Source organism: Petaurus breviceps, unplaced genomic scaffold, assembly GCF_028583685.1.
Source record: "Petaurus breviceps papuanus isolate PSGF00001 unplaced genomic scaffold, PetGlider_PUasm1.0 139, whole genome shotgun sequence".
Lineage (NCBI taxonomy): Eukaryota > Metazoa > Chordata > Mammalia > Diprotodontia > Petauridae > Petaurus > Petaurus breviceps.
Genome location: NW_027185697.1, coordinates 5,770,834 through 5,789,430, shown reverse-complemented (window position 1 = coordinate 5,789,430; position 18,597 = coordinate 5,770,834). Strand labels below are relative to the sequence as shown.

General features: G+C 38.2%; 1 pseudogene; it reads left to right on the top strand.

Annotated features, from left to right (window-relative positions):
• The first annotated feature begins 15,782 nt into the window (after positions 1 to 15,782).
• LOC138146011 (nucleosome assembly protein 1-like 1) lies at positions 15,783 to 17,628 on the top strand (annotated as a pseudogene).
• Positions 17,629 to 18,597: the final 969 nt, after the last annotated feature.

Genomic DNA, 18,597 nt, shown 5'->3' with positions numbered 1-18,597 from the left:
GAGAGAGAGGAGATATGTCGAGGAGAGGGAGAGAGAGGAGAAGAGAGGGAAGGGGAAGGGTTGAGAAGGAGGAGAAAGGAGGGGAGGGAGGAGAGGGGAAGAGAGAGAAGGGGAGGAGAGAGCAGGGAAGAGAATCGTATCTGTAATGTACCAATATAGTATTCCCTTTTGAGCTGTGAACCCCTTCGTTTATGCTTTCCTTCAAGGTCATTAGGCCCATAGAAATTCCTTGTGAAACAGCTCTCAGCAGTATAATCTATGAAACTATGACAAAATAAAAGTTAAGTGATCTGAGATCAAGCAAAGGGATCAAATTCTTGCCCTCAGTTTCTCTGGCCTGGAACCCTCATTGTGAGAGCAATATGAGAGGCAGCAAGGGAACTACATACGCTGAAGGTTGACTGAAAGGAAATTGGATGTTTAAGAAAATTCTACTTCTATGACCCTGAAGAATACTCTGTATTCATTACTGGAGCAGAGAGAAGGTCTACTTCCTTTAGGAATTTCCATTTTAATACAGTCAATAGTAGCCTAGACACAACAAGGACTAAAATAACAACAAAACAACGACAACAACAACAACATAAAAAGCTAGACTCAGAGGGAAAACTAAGTGGGGTATGGGGGTGAAGAAACACAAAGAAGCTGCTAAATCCAGCTAGACATTCCAAATTTGAGTAGGTGGAGAGGATGATGGTGTCTACTGTGCATCCAGTCTTTCTCCTGAATGTAAGAGGAAAAGAAAAGAAATAGAATCGATTGTCTCTGCACTCAAAGTCCTTTCTGAATAGCTAGGTTTTCTCTAAATACTAAGTGAGCACTATACATTTTAAAAGATCATCTAGTTTCTATTGTTCATTTTAGTCTCTATAGATACCATGATTACTTCTGCGTTCCTCCTACCCAAGCACTTCTCCATCTTCTCTTCTGCTGTCTATATCTGCCTTCTCAACCAAAGTCCTCTTCTAAATTTATTTTATTCTGAATAAATTTCTTAATAAATTCCATCTAAATCTGATTTCACCTGGACTATATATTCTTACTTCCCTCCAAATAGTCTTGACAATCCAGTGATTCTTGCTTTGCTTTTCCTTGTACATATCACCTATCTGCTGATTCCATGATTTTCCCTGACCATTTCCTATCACTAGATTATTCTTTCTTCTCATCTCTGCTTCTTGGATTCTTTAAAAAGGCAATTTAAATTCTCTCTATTGCAGGATATTTTTCCTGATGAGTCTCTCCTGCTCCACACTTTCTAAGAACTGCTAATGTAATCTCTCTCAGATTACCTCCCAATTGTACTGTTTATATCTGTTAAGGTGTATGGGATATTCAGAAGGATTACCTGTGGTGTGAGGGCTTGTCCAGTCCTTTTGAAGGCTGCTTATCCAACTTTAGTTTCCACCTTTAGTAAACTCTCACTTCTGGCTCCAAGAATCTGTAGCATCATACCAGATATGCCCTGGTAAAACCATTTCAGCAGACAGGCTAAACCAGGTTGAGGGTAAGTGATGGGTCTCCAACCCATAGTTGAGTTAGGGGATATCTGCCCCAAGCATGTGAACATTTGCCCTGAAGAATGGGCAGATGAGAATAATTTTTTTTAAAGTCCAAGTAGGCAACTGAAACAGGTAGTGTTGAGCTTAGAGCTTGGGTCAGACATTGAAGATGCCAAGGTCATCCACTGCATCTCAGGCAATCATCCAGGAATCTTGACTTTTGCCTTACTGCTGGATTTGTATGACACTGGAAGAGAGAGTAAGGCTGACAACTTTGTGCAACTCTGCCTCACTTAAATTCCATTCATGAGCAACTGAAGACATCACCCCACATTACCACTGGTCCTTTTCAAAACAAAGGAAAAACCATGCTATTAGTATACACAATTATTTGAATGCTGTTTAACTTACTAGAATGTGAACTTCTTGAAGACAGGAGCCATATTTTATTTTGTCTTTCTTTTCTTCTTCAATGCTGAGAGCAATGTCTGGTACATAGTAAATATTTAAAGAGTTATTTTTTTTACTGACTGGGGGTAATTGGATTCTAAGTGCCCTTCCAGCTCTAAAATTTCATTATGTGATTTGAATTCAGTAATTGCTTTTCAGGAATGAATTATTTTATATGAAATCAGTGTGAGATATTTTGCATTTAGCCTCTAATAGATTTACTTTCTTTCCCCCCATATCACTCCACTTAGTTGCTGCACACAGTAGGTCTATCATCTAATTTGGTGACTGATCTCAGAAATCACTGCATGACATTTCTGCACGTGGACAAGCTTGAAATGGTTCAGGTCAAATCTTAAGTTTCTAACTAAAGAACACATGAAGTCACAGATTTGAGATGTGTGATGACACTTAAAAGTGTGATGCATGAGATCTTTATTTTTAAGATGAATTCTAGCCCTTCAGGACATCTTGTGTGAGGGCACTCTTTTACCACACCTAGCACCTTTCTTGTGATTCTTGTCAAGACTTTCATCTTTATACAGCTCATGGTACCTTCTGAACTCATTTTAATTTATATGACAAGGAGAAGGACACCTGATGATTCAGCCCAAACCCCAATATCATCTCAGTGGCAGTGAAAAAGTCTACACTATGTATTTAGTTAGTCAAGAAATATTAAGCCTTTCTTATGCACCAGGGACTATGATTTTGACTTTAAGGCAAAAATGGAGTTCTTGGCAACAAGGAATTTGCATTCTAATGGGAGAAAGAACATATGAATATAAAAGATGTGTATAGTGTAAATGTATTAAAATCCCAGAGAAATGTCATGGTAGGGGAGGGGAGGAAACCAGGAAATGCCTCCTGCAGAAGTTGGGACTTGATTTGATACTTGAAGGAGGTCAGAAAAGTCAAAGGGGAGTGAGGAGAGAGAGTAAACCAGGTGTAATCTAGCTTTGGCACATGCCCAAAATATCTAACATAGAAGAACCCATATGGAGGATGTTCCTGGGACCTGTTTCTAGGAGAAGCCATTGGCTAGCTCACACAATCTGGGTTGGACCATCCTTTTTCCATTGGGGGTGTGGCTGTAATAAGCCATTTATTTAAAATTACCAGACAAGGGCAAACTTGATCTCTTTTTCTTATGGCATCGAGGAGTGAGCATCTTGTTCCCCACAGCTTGTATAACATGAACTAAGCTAGGGGAATGCAAGGGTTTCTCTCTCTCTCTCTCTCTCTCTCTCTCTCTCTCTCTCTCTCTCTCTCTCTCTTTTATCATATTGGCTAAAGGTCTATCAATTTTATTGTTTTTTTTCATAATACCAGCTCTTAGTTTTATTTATTAATTCAATAGTTTTCTTAAATTCAATTTTCTTGATCTCTCCTTTGGTTTTCATTATTTCTAATTTAGTATCTAATTAGGGATTTTCAATTTATTTTTTTTCTAACTTCTTCAGTTGTATGCCCAATTTATTGACCTCCGTTTTCTCTATTTTATTTATGTATGCATTCAAGGATATAAAGCTTCCCCTAAGAACTGCTTTTGCTGTATCCCACAAGTTTTGGTATCTTGTCTCATTATTGTCATTCTCTTGAATGAAGTTACTGATTCTGTAATTTCTTCTTTCACCCACTCATTCTTTGGGATTAAATTATATAATTTCCAATAAGTTTTTAATCTATCCTTCCATGGCCTTTTATTACATGTAATTTTTATTGTATCATGATCTGAGAAGGATGCATTTGATATCTCTGCCTTTCTACATTGAATTGTGAGGTTTTTATACCCTAGTACATGGTCAATTCTTGTATATGTGCCATGTACAGCTGTGAGGAAGGTATATTCCTTTTTATCCCCATTCGATTTTCTCCCAAGTTCTACCATATCTATCTTCTCTAAGATTCTATTTACCTCCTTAACTTCTTTCTTGTTTATTTTGAGGTTAGATTTATCAAGCTCAGAGAGTGGGAGATTGAAGTCCCCCACTAGTATGGTCTTGCTCTCTATTTCTTCCTCTAAGATCCTTAGTTTCTCCTTTAGGAATTTGGATGCTGTACCACTTGGTGCATAGATGTTTAGTAGTGATATTGCTTCATTTTCGATGCTGCCTCTTAGCAGAATATAGTGTCCTTCCCTATCCCTATTAATTAGATCTATTTTTGCTTTTGCTTTGTCTGATATAAGATTTGCTACCCCTGCTTTTTTTACTTTAGCTGAGGCATAATATATTTTACTCCAGCCTTTACCTTTACCCTGTGTGCATCCCCCTGTTTCAGATGTGTTTCTTATAAACAATATATTGTATGATTATGATTTTTGATCCATACCACTATGCTACTCCATTTTATGGGAGAGTTCATCCCATTCTCATTCACAGATATGATTACTATCTGTCTCTTTCTCACCATCCTATTCCCTCCCGTGTTTATGCTTTTATTTTTCTCCTCTTCTCCCTTCCCCTCCTTAAGAGTTTGCCTTTAGACCACCACCTCCCCTAGTATTCCCTTCTTATTAGCCCCCCTCCCTTTTCCTCCCCTTCCCTTTTTCCCTCCCTTCTAACCACCCCCTCCCTTGCTTAGCCCTTTCCCCCTCCTACTGTATTTTCTTTCTTCCTCAAACTAAGATTGACAAGAACAGATCTCATGCAATTCTCCTCTCCCTCCTCTCTTTCCCTCTATTATGATTCATTTTGTTTCTTTTCTTGATAGAGTCCTATACTTAACTGGTTGTGTTATTCCCTCCTTGCACCACAATCAATGAGGGAAATGCTCAAATTATGTTCATCTCCCTACCTTCTTTCCCTTTACTATATTGCTTTTATGCCTCTTTGTGTGGCATGCTTTACCCTTTTCTGCTTCATTCTTTCCTCTTCTTCCATTGCAGTTCCTTTGCAGTCCTTAATAATATTTTTTTATCATCATTTTGTGTAATTTATACCCACACCCTCTATTTGTCTACAAATCATTTGATCTTATTAAATAACAGGGTGTGTGGGTGTGTGTGTATGTGTGTGTGTGTTTTCCTTATTTACCTTTCTATGTCTCTGTTATGTCTCATAATTGGAGGTTGAATTTTCCATTGAGCTCTGACTTTTTCATCAGGTAGGTCTGGAAAACTGTTATATCATTGAATAACCATCTCCTTGCCTGGAAGAATATGTTCAGTTTTGCTGGAGAGGTGATCCTTGGTTGTAACCCGAGCTTTTTTGCCTTGCAAAAAGTCAGTTGCTCCAATATTTTAGTGTAGAAGCTGCCAGATCCTGTGTGATCCTCACTATGGTTCCATGATACTTGAATTGTTTATTTTTGGCTGCTTTTAGTACTTTATCCTTTGCCTGGTTGTTCTGGAGTTTGGCTACAGGATTTCGAAGACTTTTCAATTTGGGATCTCTTTCAGGAGGTGACCAGTAGATTCTCTCAATTTCTATTTCACCCTCTGGTTCTAGTATCTCAGGGCAGTTTTCCATGAAGAGCTCTTCAAAAATGTTATCCAGGCTCATTTTTCATCATGATTTTCTGGTAGGCCTATGATTCTCAGATTATCTTTTATGGTCTGGTTTCCAGTTCAGTTCCATTCCATTACATTGAGAGAGTTTACCTCTTTTTCTAATTTTTCATATTTGATGTTTTGTTTGACTGATTCTTGGTTCCTCAGAGAGTTACTCACTTAAATTTGGTTGATTCTGCTTTTTAGCAAATTATTTTCCTTGGTTAATTTTTCAAGCTCCTTTTCCATATCACACACTTTTCTTTTTAAGGAGCTGTTTTCTTCATTGTAATGTTTTTCTAATTTTGCAATTTTGATTTTAAAAATTATTGATTTTATCTTCTATTTCTCTAATTTTGTTTTCAAAGTTTTTTTTGAGCTCATCTAGGAATGCTTTCTGTGCTTCAGACCCATTCCCTGTTGATGTTTCAGCTGTGGGTGTGGAGTCAACACTGTTTCCCTCTGAGTTTGGTTCCTCCCTCTCAAAATAGTAGGACTCCAAAGTCTTTGTCTTTGCACTCTCCTTTTTACCCATTTTGAGGCAGGGCTCTAGCCATGCCCCTCCTCTAGGCTTCCCAAGCCTTAACTGTTTAAAGTTTTGCTTTGGGGCAATAATTATTATGTTTTCAGGGTCAGAGCGGGGGATTGGAGCAGGCAGGATTCACTCTGCCATCCTGGACCTGGAACTTTAGATAGGGGCTTTTTAAATTTCCAGGCTGTGGGTTGGTAGTGCCAGGAGTAGCTGCTGTCACTGCCAGGGGCCCTACATTTGACTCTTACCCTGCTCTGACCAGTCCCAGCCCTGCAGTGATAGGTCTGGCAATGGCCTTTTGGATTGGTGGGTAAACTTGCTTCCACATTGATCAGGCCTTCTCCAGGCCTCTGCACTGACCCCTGTTAGCTTCTGGGCCTCTGCCACTTTCTCCTTCTTTATAGGCTCTGTAGCCCCAAGAAATAGACTTGGTACTTTTGATCTGTTTATGTTTTCCTCCTGTTTAGGAGAAAACAATGGAGACACAGATCCAGGAACTCAAGTCCTATTTACTTTGGAGAAAGGTTCCATTCTGGTTATTGCCATCAATATGGGATTATTATATTTTATTTGTATATATATATATATGTATATAAAATTTATATATTATTATTTTATGCCATATATATACAGCAGGGAATTCCAGAGCATGGTTACCCCTCTGGGGTAGAGTCGGAAGTCTTTGGACTTGGAACTTTGTGCAACTGGTACTATATGGGATCTGTGGTAAGCTATGAAGATTCCTGGGACTGGGGTCAGGAAGAATTGAATTAAATACTGTTCCATACACTTACTAGCTTTGTGACATTAGACAAATCACTTAACCTCTTTTTGCCTCAGTATCCTCAAGTGTAAAATGAAGATAATAACAGCACCTACTTCCAAGGTTGTTTTCAGTATCAAATGAGATGATACTGAGGAAATGAATTCACCTTGCAGATAGAGAGCTGAGATTAGAGACAGGAAGACCTGAGTTCAAATCTTCCCTCAGACACTTACTGGCTGTATGACTTCGGGAAATTCATTGTCTTAGTGTCTTTAACTGCAAAATGGCGACAGTAATAGCATCTACCTTCCAGAACTGTTGTAAAGATCAAATGAGCTAATATTTGTAAAATACTTACCTGGCCCATAGTAGGACCTCAATAATTACTTATTCCTTTCTCTTCTCTACTCTGTTCTCCAGAGACTGAGATAGTTATAAGAGGGTTAGGTCCCTGGGTATTTGGAGGGATATATGATTGTTTGTGGTGTACTTTTGAAATAAATGCTTCCTTGTAAAATCTAATCTAATTGTTAAGTGGTTAATGGAACTGGGGAGGTTGGGTCCCTAAATTTGAAGAAACACAATAATTGGGGGGAAGTATTTGAGACAATGATAGAGAAAGATACTGCCCTTAATGGTGCTAAACAATGCTGTAGGAGGGGTAAATGTAACAAACCTGGTCTTCAGGTTGTGGCGGCTAGAGCAATAACTATTACACAGGTATGCTTTTTTCTGTGCAAAGGATTAGAATTAGGAAATAGCTTGTCATATGGGAAAAACAGCAAGTCTAAGATATACAGCATATGTGAAGGGAATAAGGAAAATAAAAACTCGAAATGCAGGAAGGGCAATGCCTCAAAGGGTTTTAAAAGTCAAACAGATTGATATTTTTGATCCTAGAGATAATAGGGAGCCACTCCATTTTATGGTTAGTGATGTGACATGGTCAGACCTTTGATTTAGGAAAATCATCATAGCTGAGTAAAACATGACTTGAGAACAGAAAAAAATTGAAGCTGACTAACCAGAATATTGTTGTAATAATCCAAGCAGGCCGTAATGAATACCAATGCAATTTAATATGGTCAAGGGTAAGTTGATATATGAAATATCTCAGAAGAGAGGGTAGTGATATCAGTCTATCTATTAATCTCTATCCATCTGTAGATAGATATAGACATGAATTTATACTTATAGACATCTCTAAGATAAATATGATAGATGAAAAGATAGACAGATGAAAGAAAGAAAGAAAGAAAAAGATATATAGACAGACAGACAGATAGATAGATAGATAGATAGATAGATAGATAGATAGATAGATAGATAGATAGATAGATAGATAGATAGATAGATAGAGGAATCATTTGAATAGGTAACAAAATGCATTGTCTACTTTGGTCCAACAATTACGCTATGTGGAATGAATAATGTCTCTGACTTCAACGTAGTAATAATCCAGTTGGGGAGAAAATGGCCATGTACATGACACTATTACAACATTATCTGTGAACGGGGAAGATCCCTTGATTCAGGGACTGTTCTATTTTTTCCAAAATGGAAGATATAGATTAGACCTGTAACTTCATTTTTAAAAAGAACCCCATATAAAATAACTCCCTTTCTGAAGGTCACCACTTTCCCTCCAACTTTTTGTCTTAGAGAGTTTCCAAGATCACTAAATGCTTAAATGACTTGTTCAGTGTCAGAAAGTCAGTATCTGTCAGATATCTGAACTCAGGATACCTGCATTCCAGGTTAGCTCTCTATCCACTGCTATCCACTTAGCAAACACTAATATTACATGGAAAATTCAATATTAATCATAGGATTTAATTGCTGGAAGGACTCATGACCCAAGCAAGGATAAGAAACATTGAACTTTGTCTTTTAATGTCTTCCATCTCTGTTAAATTGTGAATTGATGAAGAGTTGCCAGACCCATTTCATCTTTCCTTTCTGAAACTATTCCCCCAAAGCCACTTGCAGGCAGCATCTCCCTTTGGTCCCCATTCCATTGAAATATGAGACTCCGGGTTACCAATGCCAATGCAATGATCTCTGAGCAGCAGGAGCAGAAGCTGTTTCTGGTGATTAACAGCATCTGCAGAGGAAATGAGTTGTATTGTTGCAGATGTTGGCGGAAGATCACACCCTTGTATTGGCAGATGGTTCTTTCATTACACAAATAATAAAGAGTTTAATTTTTCAGCTTATTCCTTTTTTATTTGGTGGGGGTGGTTCACTGAAATACACTGTATATGCATTTGATTTGGAAATGAAAGAAAAAAAATGAACAGTTTTTTTTTCCACCTTAAGAGATGGCATCACCAAGTTCTTGAATTACTTGAATGAGGAGAGTTGGCATTATACATAAGATAAATAGTGAGTAGCAGAACTAGTTGGTACAAAAATGTCTTAAAATTATAGTTGTATTGGAAAGCTAAAATGCTCGCCAAGACCTAGAATACCAGAAGGAAGACTGAGAAATACCATGGATAACAAAATCAGTATGTTTTGTTTTTGTTTATTGTTTTTACTAGAAAGCTATAGTCACAGGTCTATGCCATAGTGCCTCTGTTCAAGACAGATGTACTTTGCTTCCCACTCCCACTTTCCTCTTCCAAAAGAGAACAATTTACACACATCTCTCTCTCTCTCTCTCTCTCTCTCTCTCTCTCTCTCTCTCTCTCTCTCTCTGTATATATATATATATATCTTCTATTTTTAATGATGATTTTTCCAAAGGCCATTCAGGGAGTAAGTAGTAGATGCTGGAATTCCAAACTAGCATTTTTTGTCGATTCCATGACCTTCCTGATATAAGAAAATTCAATTTTCTGAATTTTTCAGTTCATTGTTCTTTTTCTTGCATTGTAGTGGCTTAGCAGTTTCTATAAATTGAACTCTATGTTAATGTATGATGTCTCTGGGTCTCACTCATCTTCTGAAAATTGAACCAAGAGCAAAGCAAGGCTAGAGACATATAAGGTCAAGGTTCTATTAATTAAACTCAATATGTTAATTGAAGACATCTAGATGGTGCAATCAGGAAGACTCACCTTTCTAAGTTCATATACAATCTCATACCCTTATTGGTTGGGTGACACTGGGAAAATAACTTAACCTTTAACCTTGTTTCTCTCAGTTTCCTTATGTCTAAATTGACCTGGAGAATCAAATAGAAAGCAACCCTACTATCTTTGAAAAGGAAACTCCAAATTGGGTTATGGCGAGTTGGACACAGCTGAAAAAAGTGAACAATAACAAAAAATGTTAATATTAAATTATGAGAGAAACAACTCATTTCATTCTAAACAATTATAGTATACCTATAATGCTCATAGTTTCCAAGCAACCTTTTATACAGTATCTTATTTGAGATTTATAGGACCTGTGATTTAGATACTATAGGTAACATTTATTTTATCTTATAGATTAAGTAACTAAAATTTAAAGATACTTGCCTAGGCAGAGACAAGATGGCCTAGTCAAAGCAGGAACATGCTTGAGCTCTTGATCCAATCACCTCCAATACCCATAAAAAATGACTCTCAAGACATTTTAGAGCTACAAAACGCACAAAGTGACAGAGAGGAACAAATCTCCTGCTGAAGGATGCCTAGCAGTCTGACAAGAAGGGTCTATGGCATTAGATTGGGAGCCAACTGAAGACCCATGTAAGCCATTCTGGCCCAGACCTGGGTAGGCCCTGAGCTGTGGCCCAGAATGGACAGAGCAGATTCAGGAGAGAGAATAACTGGCAGCTGTGGTCGTTTTCAGATTTCTCAACCCATAAACAGGAAAAAAGAAAGTAAAAGTTCAGTGGGGAACCATGTTGGAACTGGAAGAGAGAAGAGTTCCTAGTCTGGGCCCTGCCCTGGGGCAACAGAGGTGGAACCCATCTGCAGCTTCTGTTGTGCTGCTGCTTCCACAGCTTCTGAACCACAGATTGTGAGGGGACCAAGTGACTGTCCAGAGGGCACTTGATGCAATCTCTTTGCTGGGACTGAGATAAGATTCTTTTATGTTGACCCTGAATCTGGGTCACAGTCTTGGGTGGCCATCCTGCAGTGAGGAGCTCTAGGGTGGCAGAGCTCGCTGAGGCTGTGGAAAAGCAGTTATCCTGACAGTTCTGAGGCAGGTGCCAAGAAGAAGCTCTGACAACAACTTCAAAAAACTTCAAAACTTTGGGACACAGCACTCTCTACTCTGGAAGCAGAGTTCTACAATGCCAAAGATATCAAAAGTCAAGCAAACATAGGAAGTAAAATCAAACTATCAAATCATTTTTGGTGACAGAGATGATAAAAACATAGAACCAAAAGAAGACAGCAAAGTCAAAATCCCTGCATCAAAAGTCTCCAAGAAAAATATGAATTTATTACAGGCCATGGAAGAGCTCAAGCACAATTTTGAAAATCAAGTAAGAGAAGGAGAGGAAAATTTGGGAAGATAAATGAGAATGATGCAAAAAATCATGAGAAGGTAGAACCAAGATGGTGGAGTAAAAGCAGGAACTTGCTCAAGCTCCCATACCAGTCATCTGTAATACCTGTAAATTATGACTCTAAACCGATTTTAGAGCTACAGAACCCACAAAGGGACAGAGAGAAACAAATCTCCCTCTGAAGGCAGACTGGCAGGCCAACAAAAAGGTTCTATCATACCAGGCTGGGAGTATAGCACAGTCCCACATGATCCACCTTGACCCAGATTTATGGCCTGGACTTCTCAACCCATAAATGCTAAAGAGAAAGTAAAAGGTCAGTAAGAAACTCTGTTGGATTTGGGTGATAGAAGAACATGATCTGTTCCCTGCAGTGCAGGGGCTGCAGCTGCTGCCAAGTGGCTGCCTCCAGAGCTCCTGGTCTGCAGATAGTAGGGGGGATGAAGTGACTATTCAGAGGCTAATTGCTCTTGCTCTGACCTGCTTAGATCTGGATCATGGTCTGGCTAGTGGTCCTGTGGTGTCAGAGGTTGGGTCAGAGTTTGTGGTGGCTGTAGAGAGTGCACCCTCCTCATAGCTCTGACAACAGCTCTGACAGCAACTGTGAAATGTCCAGAAATTTGGGACACATCTCTCTCCACTCTGGAAGCAGCAACCAAGGAAATGAGCTCAAAAGTCAAGTAATTGGCTGGCAAGATGAAAAAACAGAAGAAGCACAATCATACCATAAAAACATTACTTTGTGACAAAAAAAGATCAAAACATGGAACCAGAAGAAGACAACAAAGTCCAAACTCCTGTATCATAAGATTCTAAGATAAATATGAACTGCTTGCAGGCCATGGAGGAGCTCAAGAAGGATTTTGAAAATTAAGTAGGAGAAGTGGAGGAAAAATTGGAAAGAGAAATGAGAATGAGGCAAGAAAGTCATGAAAATAGTGTCAATAGCCTCACTGAAGAAAATAACAATTTAAAAAATGGATTAACAAGGGGTGGCCAGGTGACTCAGTGAGTAAGAGTACCGGCTCTAATGTCAGGATGACCTGGGGATCAAATCTGAGCTCAGATACTTAGCACCACACCCAGAAATAACTGGCCGGATAACCTTAAGCAAGTTACTTAACCCCAATTGCTTAAAAAAAACATAGATTAACTCTAATGGCAAAAGAGGCCCAAAAAGCCAATGAGGAGAAGAATGCCTTAAAAAGCTAAATTGTGGGGAAGCTGGGTGGCTCAGTGAATGGAGCACTGGTCCTGGAGTCAGGAGGATGAGGGTTCAAATCCCGCCTTGTACACTTAGTACTTACTGGCTGTATGTCCTTAGGAAAGTAAATTTACACCAATTGCCCTACCTTCCTCCCTCCTCCTGCAAAAAAACAAAAACAAAAACAAAAAACAAAAACTAATTGCCCAGATAGAAAAGGAATTTAAAAAATGGAAGCTAATGACTTTATGAGAAATCAAGATACTCTCAAAAAGATCCAGACAAATGAAAAAAGAGAAGGCAATGTGAAATATTTCATTGAAAAAAAAATACAATGAACTGCAAAATAGATCCAGGAGATATAATTTTAAAAAGTATTCAATTATCTAAGAGCCATGATCAAAAAAGAGCCTACAAATCATCCTTCATGAAATGCTCAAGGAAAATTGCCCTAATATTCTAGCACCAGAGGGCAAAATAACAATTGAATGAATTCACCAATGACACTTTGAAAAAGATCCCAAAACAAAACTCCTAAGGATATTATAACCAAATTCTTGAGATCCCAAGTCAAGGAGAAAATATTACAAGTAGTCAGGAAGAAACAATATGAGTACTGTGGAAACACAATCAGGATAACACAAGATCTGGCAGCTTCTACATTAAGGGATCAAAGGGCTAAGAATACGATATTCCTCAGGTCAAAGGAGCTAGGATTAAAACCAAGAATCACCTACCCAGCAAAACTGAGAAAATACTTCAGGGGCAAATCTGGATATTCAATGAAATAGAGGAGTTTCAAGCGTTCTTGATGAAAAAAAAAACAGATCTGAACAGATAATTTGATTTTTAAATACAAGAAGCAAGAAAAGCATGGTAAGGTAAACAGGAAAGAGAAATCATAAGGAAACTATTAAAGTTGAACTATTTACATACCTTAGTGGAAAGACAATATTTGTAACTCATGAGGCTCTTCTCAGTATGAGGATAGCTGAAGGAAACACACACACACATATACACATGCATGTATGTATGTATACACATATATGTATACATATGTGCACATGTGTATGTTTAATTGGGTGTATGTGTATATACATATAAACCTATACATATGTGTGTGTTTGTATATGTGTATACATGTATACATAGACGGCACATGAGTTGAATATGAAGGGATGATATCTAATAAATAAAATTAAGAGGTGAGAGGGTAATATTTTGGGAGAAGGAGAAATGGAGAGATAGAATAGGGTAAATTATCTCATATAAAAGAGGCAATAGAAAGCTGTTACAATGTGCAGGAAGGTGAAAAGGAATGAGTCAACCTTACTCTCAATGAATTTGGCTTTAGGAGGGAACAACATGCACACACAATTGGATATCTTACCCTACAGGAAAGTAGTGGGGAAAGGGATAAGAGGGGAAATGATAGAAGGGGAGAGGATAGTTAGAAGCAATCACTTTTGAAAATGGACAGGATCAAAGGAGTAAAAAGGATAAATGAGGGGTGGGTTAGAATGGGGGGCAATATAGTCTTTCACAGACAGCATGATTAACATGGAAATGTTTTGCATAACTACACATATATAACTTATACTGAATTGCTTGTCTCCCTTTGGGGGTGGGTGAGGAGGAAAGAAGAAAGAGAATGTGGGATTCAAAATTAAAAAAAATATATTAAAAATTGTTTTTACCTGCAACTGAGAAATAAGATATATCGTCAACGAGGTATAGAAATCCATCTTACCATATTAGAAAGTAAGAGGGGGGAGGGAATATGAGAGGCCAGATTGGGGGAAAGGCTATTCAGCATGTTTGCCATCTTGGGTTGGGGAGTAGGGGAGAGACAGCGAGAAAATTTGCAACTCAAAAGCTTGTGGAAATGAATGTGGAAAACTAATTAATAAATAAACTAATTTAAAAAAAATTAAAGAGATTTGCCCATCATCTTGATGCAGAAGTGATTTACCCTCATGCCATCCTGTCTCCCGAATCCATTGCTCCATCTATAAAGTGAGATCGGTTTATGAAATGAACTGGAAGGTCCCGTCCCATTCTAAATCGATGATTCTATGATTCATTGAATAGATTAATATGGGTTCCATGGACGTTGTCTTTCTTCCATATGTACATTAGAGATTTCAAAGTTGGAAACAGATAATGCAAGATGAATAGTTAAAGGCAATTACTCCAATCTACTTCTAACTTTCCAGGCCACCACATCTTTGCCTATACCTTGCTGTGTACTTTGCAGAGAATGTCTAAGCATTTCTTTTGCCAAATACACATCAGTGCTTTAACAGAAATTCACAGTGACTTTAGGCAGATAGTCTAAGGAACCACATTGCAATTGAGGACAAAACCTTTGCTTTTTGATTTGCTAATTGGATTAAAAAAAAAAAAAAAAACAACTACCGGCTGCTGTTCTCTGAGGATTTAAGTCCCTGCTTGAGGGTAAATTAGGTGTTCAGGGGTTTGCATTAACCCCACCAAGACACTAGGGGGGAACTTAGTACTCAGCAGGATTAACATAAGTAGTTCATTATCTCTCCTTTTATTTCACTCAGTTTACTGCTAGTTTTCCATATAGACAAGTCACAGAATGATACACGGTTGTTGAAGTGCCTAGTTAGAGTAGAGAAATCAAATGTGCAAAAATTAAAGTGAATTTTCTTCCCAGGGAAATTTTCTCCTGAGTTTTCTTTGCCATTATCCCCTTCTTTTGATGAAACTCTAACCTTTTTGAAACAATTCCAAAATGGTCCCTAAATTTCTTCCTGACTTTCACTCAGAACCTAGTCTTATTATATCTATTTATAACATGGTGGAATTTAATTAGATGATCTTCAACATCTCTTTGAACAATGAAATTCTAGCTCAGGATCATTGCTTAGTAAAAATGTTACTGAATCCAAAGTTTATATTTAGTGTTCCCAGTCTTCCCTTTTTATGCTTTTCCTCATTCAGTAAATTACTGCAGATCCCTTTGTTCTCTCCAAAGATATTCTGGGTATTACACTGGTCATTTATTTCTCACTGTTTACTTATATGATTTGGTTCCCAATCTGAAAGTCTTTACATTTGTAGTTATCTCTTATTGCAAAAAGCTTTCATTGGTGTGGAAGGACATTAGGTATTGGTAAGCATGGGGCTGATAAGACTTTGAAAGCTCTGAAACCATGTCATTTTGACAATCATGTACTTAAAAATGCCTAGAGATTGCTTTTTTAATGCCATCTGCTCAGGGCACCGCCTCCTTCTCCTCCACCTCCTTCACTTCCTCCCGCCACAGCTGCTGCTGCCCTGAGTGACAGCCTGCGCAGCTCGGGCTGCTTGGTCCCGGTACCAGCCAGGGATCTCAAATATTCAGAAGTCTTCCAACATGGCGGACACTGATAACAAAGAAGCTGAACTTCACCAACAAGATATGGAAGATGTTGAAGAAGTGGAAGAAGAAAGAAACTGGTGAAGATGCAAACGGCAAAGCTCATCAGTTGATTGTTCAGATGATGCAGAATCCGCAGATTCCTGCAGCTCTTAAAGAAAGATTGGGTGGTTTAGTGGGAACATCAACTGGATACATTGAAAGCTTGCCAAAAGTAGTTAAGCCACATGTGAATGCCCTCAAAATTCTTCAGGTAAAATGTGCACAGACAGAAGCCAAGTTCTATGAGGAGGTTCACACTCTTGAAAGTATGCTGTTCTTTACAAGCCACCTTTTGATAAGAGAAGTGAAATCATCATTGCAATTTATGAACCCACAGAGGAAGAATGTGAATGGAAACCAGATGATGATGAAGAGATTTCAGAGGAAATGAAAGAGAAGGCAAAGCTTGAAGAGGAGAAAAAAGATGAAGAAAGAGAAGACCCTAAAGGAATTCCTGAATTTTGGCTGACTGTTTTTAAAAATGCTGACTTGCTGTAGCAGCAACCACCCCAAGTATTCTCAGGGTGGCTGCCAACACAGGTTCTTGGATCTGCTTTGATAAAGGAAAGCAACTCAAAATGGGTTAACAAGCCTACTTTAATCAGTCAGATATGTATCGTTTACCTAGTTCACGGGAAAAAGGTCAGCACCCCGAACTTCAGAATATACAGACAGAATTATCAAGACAAACAGATCAATAGACAGATTTCCAAGCTGTTCAACCATTACATCCATACAAAATCAACATCTGTGATTTTCAAAGCCGGGGGACTCTCAACAAAGGCTTCCCAGAATTTCATCTGATCAAATCACAGAACACTTCTTAAAGTGAGCCCCCAAACAAAGCTACACATCTGGGCTTATATAGCCTTCTCCTGGCTCAGAGACTGTAATGACCCTATTGACTCACTGGCCAATCAAAAAGTATCTACTGAAAAATAAGCCTCCCACCCCAGGCTCCAGGTGCACTTTAGCCTAGGGGCAGGGAAGATCTTTAAATTTGCATTTCCATTACACTTTCTCAGTGATATGGTTCAGGAACATGATGAACCTATTCTGAAGCACTTGAAAGATATTAAAGTGAAGTTCTCAGATGCTGGCCAACCTATGAGTTTTACATTAGAATTTCATTTTGAACCCAATGAATATTTCACAAATGAGGTGTTGACAAAGACATATCATATGTGGTCAGAGTCAGATAATTCTGATCCCTTCTTTTTGATGGACCAGAAATTATGAGTTGCACAGGGTGTCAGTTACTGAGAGTGGAGACAGGGATGATGACATGGAAGCTATCCTTGCAGCAGACCTCAAAATTGGTCACTTTTTACATGAGGGTATAGTCCCAAGATCAGTATTATGCTTCACAGGAGAAGCTATTGAAGATGATGATGATGATGATGATGAAGGTGAAGAGGCTGATGATGAGGAAGGGGAAGAAGAAACTGATGAGGAAAATGATCCAGAATATGATCTGAAGAAAGATCCAAACCCAGCTGAGTGCAAGCAGCAGTGTGTGCTGTGGCCTTGAGGATTACTGCACTGCCCCAGCCTGAACACAACTAGTAGTTACTTATAGCCTTATGTTTTGTATTTTCTTGGTAGAATCAAGTAAACAATTTTTGTTAAAAAAGGAAAAAAAGAAAAATGAACGTTTAAGAACCAGTTCAAACTATATAGATTCATTCTACCTAGCATTTTAATAGTATAATTTCTGCTGGATATGTAGAATGCAGTGAATTCCCTAATGCATGTCCATCGCTACATAGTTTGGTTCTTGTAAAGTCTTTTGTCATGTAGCTATTAGGCTGCAGCTTTGAAAATTATGCAAACTTCTATTTGAGACCAATATTGGTTTAGAAAACAGAAATCCTTCTGAACAACCAACCAAAGAATTTTTTCAGTCCAGCAGTTGAATGGGTTTACGTCCGCTTCCACTAGCTGTGCCTTCATTACTTTGTTAGAGAAATGCAGTGACTTATATTAACTAGGAGACAAAGCATTTTTAAATTTGGTTGGAGAAGAGACTATTACACTAGAACTAGTTAAGAATTTCCAGTAAGACCACATCAAATGTTCGTTAACTGTCTGCTTGTTTATGGATTTTGGTATTTTAATGTGACATAGTGATCTACAAAGAAACTTTTAGTCATCCTATTAAGGTTATTGTTTACCACTGGGGTGTGAATAAAACCTAGTATTTTCAGAAAAAAAATGCCTAGAGATCTAACTTTTGACCACCAAATATAAGAAATACCTTTTTGAATCACTCCCAGAATCCATTCCACCCAGGACTTTTTCTCTATGATGTCAGTCTCACAAATAGCTTTCTAGACCAAAATATAATTTTATTAAGTAATTTACTGTGTATCTTTTGGTTACAAATATAAATAAAACTTGTTTGGAACTACTGATTTTAAAATTTACATTTAAGAATAGAATAACATCAGGCCTTATAGACTGGTTGATGTGCATGATAAAAAAAGTCATTACAGAACGACAGAAATGGGAAAGGACATCAACAGCCATCCAGTTCAACTCACAGACAAATTTATTCTCACAATAATTTTCTTCACAGGTATGTGTGTAGCTCTTGCTTAAAATCTTTACTGAAAAAGGGTATACAACCTCCTGAGGGAACCTATTCCACTTTTTGACAGCTCTAATTATAGGAAGTCTTTCTTGACCTCACATCACTAATGATTCAATACCATCCTGGCAAGTGTTTAGTGGAGTCAATCAGAGAGTTTTGTGCATGGTACTGTGGTGT